Here is a 9,307-nt window from a genome sequence, read left to right as displayed (position 1 = left end):
CAGCAGCATGGTGGTGTATCTAAAGGGGAGACAGGCGGTCTCCCCCTCCAGCAACCAGGCTCCAACCAGACTACTCCGGTTGTAGTGCTGGCACCAGGACAGAGTACCGCTGGTCTCTGCCCACTCAGCAACCCACCAAGGCAGCCTACCAGTCCCCTACACAGCCGTGGTGAGGCACCTGGACATGGACAAGTTTCTCCTCTAACCAGGTGTAGTAACCATTTATTGTGGGTGGGCCGTACTGTTTTTTCTGTTTTGTGGGTGGGCTGCTGGACTAACAAGGGCACTGACCGGCAGGAGGTCAGGTACCCTGTTAGTCTTTTTGGAAAGGGGGAGAGATGTGACGAGACCAATCTCGCCACTGGGCGTTGGAGAAGCCTGGTTGCTTGCCTCCTGCAATGGGACTATGGACCCTCTCATCAGCCCAGGCTAAACGTAAACCCCATGGAAATTTGACTGTGTTTGTGGCATCTGAGCGCTGTTTGGATATGTTGAGCGCTCAGATCCAGGCTATCTGGGGATGGGTTGAATGTAGGGGTTCTGTTCAGTAGACTGGGAGTTATGCATTTTTGTGTCTTTTTGTGTTTCTTTAAACATGTGGCTAATGGAGCCTTGCCTCTCCTGGAAGCTAAAACGTATTCCTGTAAACTGTAAGGAACAGGAAGCCAACTCCTAATATGGGCATTACAGGAAGTTCTGAGGAGACGGGCACTCAGAGTAATGTGTATTGAGGGCTCGTTAGGGAACCATTGTTCTGTGTCTGACTATTGTGTACATTGATTGCCCCCTGGGGCTCCTGTCTCCTGTCAAAGCTATCTGACCAATCCCTGTTGACTCATTTTTAAGCCCTCATTTGCATATGCTGGAGAGGACCTTAGTGAGAACTGCAAGTACTTTACAATTGACCAATGGGAAAGCGGTTGTTGGGGGAAGGATGTTCCAATTTCTGTATAAAAGTGTGCTCTGTTCTTCCAATAAATGTTGTTCCTGTTTTACCCTCATCTCGGAGCTTTGTCTCGTTATTGGGGGAATCTGCTACAGGGATTGCTATGGTCTTCCATACTCCCTTAGAGAATCACTGAGCTCTTGTAAGAGCTTGTGTAAGAGCTTATTCTGCTGCACTCTCTGGGGAAAGAGAGGTTCACCCACAGGAACCTGGAGCCTTGTCGTTGGTCCAGGGTGGGTAGGAGATGCCAAGACCCTAACCAAGCTGCGGCGGTTCGTGGAGTCTGAAGTGCTTACGGTGTCTGGTGGAGTGCTTGGAGCCCTCGGGAAGCACTAGGAGCGTCTGTCAATGGAGGTACCTGCTCAGGGGTGCCCTGTTCCGTAACAGGGTTGTTAATAGGTTTCAGGTGCACTAGATGGGCAACAACGAGACAACCTCCAAAACAGGAATGGTTTAACAGGTGGAGGCCACCGACATTTTATTTCCTACTCATCTTGTCTGACTGTTTTTCACTAGTTTTGCGTTTGGCTAAGGTCAGTGTCACTACTGGTAGCATGAGGTGATACCTGGACCCTATAGAGGTTGCACAGGCAGTCCAACTCCTCCAGGATGGCACATCAATATGTGCTATTGCCAGAGGGATTGCTTTGCCCCCCAGCACAGTCTCAAGAGCATGGAAGTGATTCCAGAAGACAGGTAGTTTTTCTAGGAGAGCTGGACAGGGGCATAGAAGGACCTTCCTTAACCCATCAACAGAACCAGTATCTCCTTCTTTGTGCAAGGAGGAACAGGATGAGCACTACCAGAGCCCTACAAAATGACCTCCAGCAGGCCACTGGTGTGAATGTCTCTGACCAAACAATCAGAAACAGACTTCATGAGGGTGGCCTGAGGGCCTCAGGTCCTCTAGTGGGCCCTGTGCTCACTGCCAGCACCGTGGAGCTCGATTGGCATTTTCCATTGAACACTAGAATTGACAGGTCCACCACTGGCACCCTGTGCTATTCACAGCTGAGAGCAGGTTCACCCTGAGCACATGTGACAGACATGAAAGGGTCTGGAGAAGCTGTGGAGAACGTTATGCTGCCTGTAACATCTTCAGCATGACCGGTTTGGTGGTGGGTCAGTGATGGTCTGGTAAAGCATATCCATGAAGGGACACATAGACCTCTACAGGCTAGACAATGGCGCCCTGACTGCCATTAGGTATTGGGATGAAATCCTTGGACCCATTGTCAGACCTTACACTGGTGCAGTGGGTCCTGGGTTCCTTCTGGTGCATGACAATGCCCTGCCTCATGTGGTGAAAGTATCGAGCCAGTTCCTGGAGGAAGAATTAACTGATACCACTGAATGGCCCTCACGCTCGCCTGACCTAAATCCCAAAGAACACCTCTGGGACATTATGTTTCGGTCAATCCGACACGGCCAGGTTGCACCTCAGTCTTTTTCAGGAGCTCAGTGATTCCCTGGTCCAGATCTGGGAGGAAATACCCCTAGACACTATCCATCATTTCATTAGGGGCATGCCCCGTTGTCAGGCATGCATCCAAGCACATGGGGGCCATACAAACTACTGAGTACCATTTTGAGTTCCTGCAATGAAATTTCAGCGAAATGGACTAGCCTGCTGAATCATTTTTTCACTTTGATTTTCGGGGTGTCTTTGAATTCAGCCCTCTGTAGGTTGATAATTGTCACTTCCATCAAACAATGTGGCATCCTTTCATTCCTAACACATTACCCAGTCTATATCAGTATGAATATCCAGCAAAATGATTTTCCCCAATGAGATCTGATGTGTTTTCAAAGTGTTCCTTTAATTTTTTTGAGCTGTGTATATTTGTTGGTCTCTGTGATGTACAATTAGAGTCCTACTTCTTCTTTTACCCAAGCCCCAACTTGTTTTTTGGTGGAGGGAAGGGTTGTTTGGTATTGATTTAAACGAGGGATGGTACCCATGGAGCATATTATATGGTATGAACCCATACTTTAGCGCTTTGTGGTTTAAGAGATATAGAAAAATACCTGTTGATCGGCCAGAAATGCACTCAACTTCTAAGGCCTGTTGTGGGCTGACAACACACAATGTGACATGAGTGGTGTCAGCCCTGCCAGTTGTCTTCTACTAATTTTTTTACAACCTCCCTCTCTCCCATCTCCACAACAGTCAAAAAATAATAATTGAGAAGGCTAGTTAGACTTCTTGAGATAACACAGGAAATATGAATAAGATACAGGATAGGTCTTCATTTCCGACAGGTATTTATTTTTTTTTTTTTGCACTTCTTAAACAAATATAACAAAAAAATTGAAATGATAGATTTAACAGACCGAAAGGTAGCAAATAAGAGAAGTTCATTGTTGGGGTTTGCATACTCTTTAAAGGTGAACTAAGGAAAACTAAAAAGTTCTCACTTGCAGTGGGGCTGTGGCGGCACTGCAAGGGTTTATTGCTCGTTAAGTCTAGGGGACCATGAAAAGCAGTTATACTTACTTGACACTCCGCTCCTGCAGGCTCTTCCTTTAGACTAATCCCCGCTGCCTCATTTCCGCTGGCTCCGGCTGTCTCAGGTCCTCTAACGTCATAAAAACTAATGCAGAGTCCATAGCCCTGCATTCTATATGGGACACCATAGGACAGTCTACTGCCAGAGCATAGGGGAAAGCTATCTGCCAGAGAGGAAGATTGGGTAATTGAAAGTGCTTTTCATGTCCCCCCAGACTAATGCCCCGTACACACGTTCAGATAATCGGACGACTTATCATTCGCATTTTGTTGCACTAACATCAAATTCAACAATGCGTACATATCGTATGATTTTTGTCGTACGATTCTGGAAAAGCTTCCTGGTTGCTTAGCTACGTATCAGATGGTGCAAAACAAAAACAATGGCAGCCAGGCTTTTTCCGTGCTATTTTAGTGTTTCTGAGTATGCGTGGTCTCTGTCGATCGATTTTTAGCGGACGCATAGTGTACTGATAAAACGATTGTCGTTTGCGAGGCTGTCGTACGACAGAAGTTTTCCTGTTTGTCCCTTCGGATTTTGTTGGATGAACTGTCGTGATCAGCTGTCGAAAGCTGTGTACTAACAATCAGATTATCGTACGATCAGGTCGAAAGCGAGTTTTGTCGTACGATTATCGGAACGTGTGTACAGGGCATAAATGAGCAGCCAACCCTTGCAGTGTGGGAACAGCCCTATTGCAAAGATTTTTAGGTTCTCTGGAGAATAGCATTACACAGGCCTTGCAGTGCCTTATTTGGTCTGCAGGTGTCACTTGCTGCTGCTGTTGCTAAAGCATTGTTGGTTCAGATATAGGTCTGACAGGCATGACTACATCATAATAAACAAAAATTAGCTGCCACATTTCACCCAAGGTATAAAATCTGATGGTACCAATATTTAAACCAGCAATCAACTTGCCCTTTATTTTGGAATTCTACAGACCCACACAAATATATTTGCCACTTTCAGAAAAATTGTACGTAGTCTTTTCACCCATTTGCCCAAACCTAATTTTACCCACCCTTCGTCTTCTCAGACGGGTACTTGCCCAAACCTAATTTTACCCACCCTTCGTCTTCTCAGACGGGTACTTGCCCAAACCTAATTTTACCCACCCTTCGTCTTCTCAGATGGGTACTTGCCAAAATCTAACACCTTCAGCCTCTCCCCCTTTGACTGCACCTATGCATTACAGCTCCATAGACATCTATAGGGCTTGTCTACCTTTTTTCATCTATATTATATGTAAAAATTAAAAAATATTACTTTAGTTGTCCAATAACATTATAATGAATAAAAACAAAGATAAAAATGTAATATGCTAAATACACATTCTGAAGGGTAGCTAGCCCATTTATCATAGTTAATGTGAAAGACTGGCTCACAATAGTTAAATCTCCTCTATTGGTAGAATAGTGGGGTGATATTACCGCTGTTTCAGAGTGGTAGTAGCATTTGCTTGCACATCTAGAGCTGTAAAGAGAGGCTTCTCTCCATTTTGGCTTCCAAAACCATCCTTAGGCTCTAAAAGTAACATTACAGGTCATATAGCACCATAGGAACTCTAAGAAGACCAGAACAGAGAGCAGAACATCTAAGCAAATTACATTCTAAGGCAACAATAATGTTAACAATTGAACCATGAACACAGGAGATATAGCATTTTTTGAAAGGGGGGCATTAACATCTGATGCTGGATTCCTACAGTTTATACAGTGGCCAAGAAAAGTTGGCCAAGGGCCAAGTCTTGCCCCAAAGGCCATAACCTGGACATCAATGCTATATAATACACAATACCATGCCTTACTATAATGGCATGATAAGTGGTGGAGAGCATCCTTAGAAATGTAGTGTAGAACTTTACTTCTAAAAAAAAAAAAAAAACGTTCCTGGAAAAGAAAATGCTTATAGGTTACATCTATGGCAGTCGGTGCTTCAAATCAACCCTGTTTTTAAAAGGCCTGGTAGCAGAAGGATCCTTGGAATCAAACCTACTTCTGGATGTGTCCGATGGCTAGTCCTCTGCTGTGTGCTGTGGTTTTCATTTGTTAAACCCTACGTCAATAGAGAACACAGAAGATATGTAGAGGCTGGTAGATGGAACCACAGAAGTCAAGTGGTACTTTGGTGAGTAATTTAAATGTATAGGCACTGCTGGAAGTATTTTATATATTCACATTTTTCCATGCATGTTCCCGTTCCCAGGGACGTGGCTGCACGGCAACTCTTCCTTTCTTCATACATGCCCACCGGAAGTGACGCTCCGGAGCAGGGCCGCTGATAGGGGGGGACCACCAGCCCTCTTGTAGGGGGCCCGAGCACACAGGGGGGCCCACACAGAGAGGGGGATTAGTGATGGACAACAAATACAGAAATCTTCCTCCAGCACCTGAATCTGATCTGTCCCTCTCCCTGCTATCAGCTTTTATCTGTTGAGAAAGAGACAGTTGTCCCTTCACTAATCCCCCTCCCTTGTGTGGGCCCCCCTCCCAGCACTTATCTCTGCTCAGGAGTTTATTTGTAAATTGTAACTTTGTTTCTCTCTCTCTCTGTCTCTCTGATCACTGAGCTCCAACTGCCCAGCCTGTATATTTTCCTCATCTCATCTTCTTCTTTTTTATTTAACATAGTTTTTTTTTTTTTTATATATTTAGCAGGAATTATGCAAGTTATGTTATATTTGTGACTGATAATAGTGATTTTGTTGTAATTTTAGCTAAATATATCTTTAATATTTTCTTGGGGGGGGGGGCCTGCCAGGTAGTCTGTACGGGGCCCCGCGATTTCTAACAGCAGCCCTGCTCCGGAGTGCTCAGAGGAGTCGGGTGAGATTATGACGTTTACCATTAGGTCCGCCACGACCAGGATCTGACGGACTTCTTGCCAGACTGGCTTATATGCTTTCCTTTATGCTTTTAAATGTGAGTGCACTATGTGTGAAGTGATTTATTAATAAATTGTCTAAACCGAGTTATGCTATGGTTACTCTTCTTTCTTCCACATATACATGCTTATGACCTTTGAGACGGTGTTGCCTCCAGGAGCTCGACGTCGATTCATTTACAGTGCCTTGCGAAAGTATTCGGCCCCCTTGAACTTTGCAACCTTTTGCCACATTTCAGGCTTCAAACATAAAGATATAAAACTGTAATTTTTTGTGAAGAATCAACAACAAGTGGGACACAATCATGAAGTGAAACGAAATTTATTGGATATTTCAAACTTTGTTAACAAATAAAAAACTGAAAAATTGGGCGTGCAAAATTATTCAGCCCCTTTCCTTTCAGTGCAGCAAACTCTCTCCAGAAGTTCAGTGAAGATCTCTGAATGATCCAATGTTGACCTAAATGACTAATGATGATAAATAGAATCCACCTGTGTGTAATCAAGTCTCCGTATAAATGCACCTGCACTGTGATAGTCTCAGAGGTCCGTTTAAAGCGCAGAGAGCATCATGAAGAACAAGGAACACACCAGGCAGGTCCGAGATACTGTTGTGGAGAAGTTTAAAGCCGGATTTGGATACAAAAAGATTTCCCGAGCTTTAAACATCCTAAGGAGCACTGTGCAAGCGATAATATTGAAATGGAAGGAGTATCAGACCACTGCAAATCTACGAAGACCTGGCCGTCCCTCTAAACTTTCAGCTCATACAAGGAGAAGACTGATCAGAGATGCAGCCAAGAGGCCCATGATCACTCTGGATGAACTGCAGAGATCTACAGCTGAGGTGGGAGACTCTGTCCATAGGACAACAATCAGTCGTATACTGCACAAATCTGGCCTTTATTGAAGAGTGGCAAGAAGAAAGCCATTTCTTAAAGATATCGATAAAAAGTGTTGTTTAAAGTTTGCCACAAGCCACCTGGGAGACACACCAAACACGTGGAAGAAGGTGCTCTGGTCAGATGAAACCAAAATTGAACTTTTTGGCAACAATGCAAAACGTTATGTTTGGCGTAAAAGCAACACAGCTCATCACCCTGAACACACCATCCCCACTGTCAAACATGGTGGCGGCAGCATCATGGTTTGGGCCTGCTTTTCTTCAGCAGGGACAGGGAAGATGGTTAAAATTGATGGGAAGATGGATGGAGCCAAATACAGGACCATTCTGGAAGAAAACCTAATGGAGTCTGCAAAAGACCTGAGACTGGGACGGAGATTTGTCTTCCAACAAGACAATGATTCAAAACCTAAAGCAAAATCTACAATGGAATGGTTCACAAATAAACATATCCAGGTGTTAGAATGGCCAAGTCAAAGTCCAGACCTGTATCCAATCGAGAATCTGTGGAAAGAACTGAAAACTGCTGTTCACAAACAGTCTCCATCCAACCTCACTGAGCTCGAGCTGTTTTGCAAGGAGGAATGGGCAAAAATTTCAGTCTCTCGATGTGCAAAACCGATAGAGAGATACCCCAAGCGACTTACAGCTGTAATCGCAGCAAAAGGTGGCGCTACAAAGCATTAACTTAAGGGGGCTGAATAATTTTGCATGCCCAATTTTTCATTTTTTTTTTTTTTTTTTAAAGTTTGAAACATCCAATAAATTTCGTTCCACTTCATTATTGTGTCCCACTTGTTGTTGATTCTTCACAAAAAATTACAGTTTTATATCTTTATGTTTGAAGCCTGATATGTGGCAAAAGGTCGAAAAGTTCAAGGGGGCCGAATACTTTCGCAAGGCACTGTAACCCAGTTTGGGGTTACCTGCCTTTTTGCCTATATATGAAAATATTAGGCATCTGCAGTTGGTGAGTTCCCAGCTGAAGGGGAGCGGTCACAATCAATGACTTGGTGTGGTGGAAGTATAGAAAGACTCTGGAAACTTGTTTTTTGGACTTTTTATTCAATACGTTTTTAACACACTGTCACGGGTGTATTTATAACGTTTCTTAATCATCATTTGCATCATTTATTTAAGCACGCTACTGTCTGTACCTTTGATGTTATGTCATTTAATTAGATCTGGTTTATTCATTTGTTTTTAAAGTGGCAACAGCTTTTGAATCAATTTTCAAACACTGTCTGAATATCTAAATTACAAGAATTAGATTTGACCTTTATGGAGCGGTGTTAAGGATCCCATGTTGTTTGGGTTTGTCGTTTTGGATCCTTTGTTTTAAATACTTATATACATTGCCTTTTATTGCACAAACCTTAAGGGTCCATTCACACTAGCGCGACTTGTCAGGCGACCAAGTCGCCTGACAAGTCGCGGTCGCTCGCTCGCCATTGATTAGCACAGGACCCGTTCTAATAGGAGCTCCGACTTAGAAAAAGGGTCCTGTACTACTTTGGGGCGACCTGGAGGCGACTTGCATTGACTTCAATTATATGAAGTCTGTGCACGTCGCGCCGAAGTCGCGGTGCACGCTGTGCACTGCGACTTCACAGGTCGCCCCTGGAAGTCGGATTGCGCCAGTCTGAATTGGCTGAAAAAGAGAAGTATAGACTTAAAACAAAAACAAAGATTAATACTACCCTATGTGGATGCAGCATTTATCTGATGCTACATCAGTCCATCGACGGCTCTGCAGTGAGAGATCAAACACCGCTGATCTCTCAGTTCTCTCCCCTGCTTTGAGCAGAGTGGAGACAGTCAGTCAGTCAGAGGCTCTCTGCTCTGCCCCTGCAGTGCTCCCTGGAACGCTGGGCTGTGGAGGGGACGGAAGGGGCTGTTTCTACTGTGACCTCTCCTGTGTGCACTCCTGTGACCTACAAGAGAAGTACAGCCAAAATAGCTTTCGGTATACTTCTCCATAAAATTGCAATTAAACTTTCAGTTCATGTACAGCGCTGAGGCAGCATTAAATTTCCCAACCAAAGAATTAAATCATAACATACA

Source organism: Pelophylax lessonae (assembly GCF_965119305.1).
Source record: "Pelophylax lessonae genome assembly, chromosome: 3".
Classification (NCBI taxonomy): Eukaryota; Metazoa; Chordata; class Amphibia; order Anura; family Ranidae; genus Pelophylax; species Pelophylax lessonae.
Note: the sequence above shows the minus strand (reverse complement) of the source record.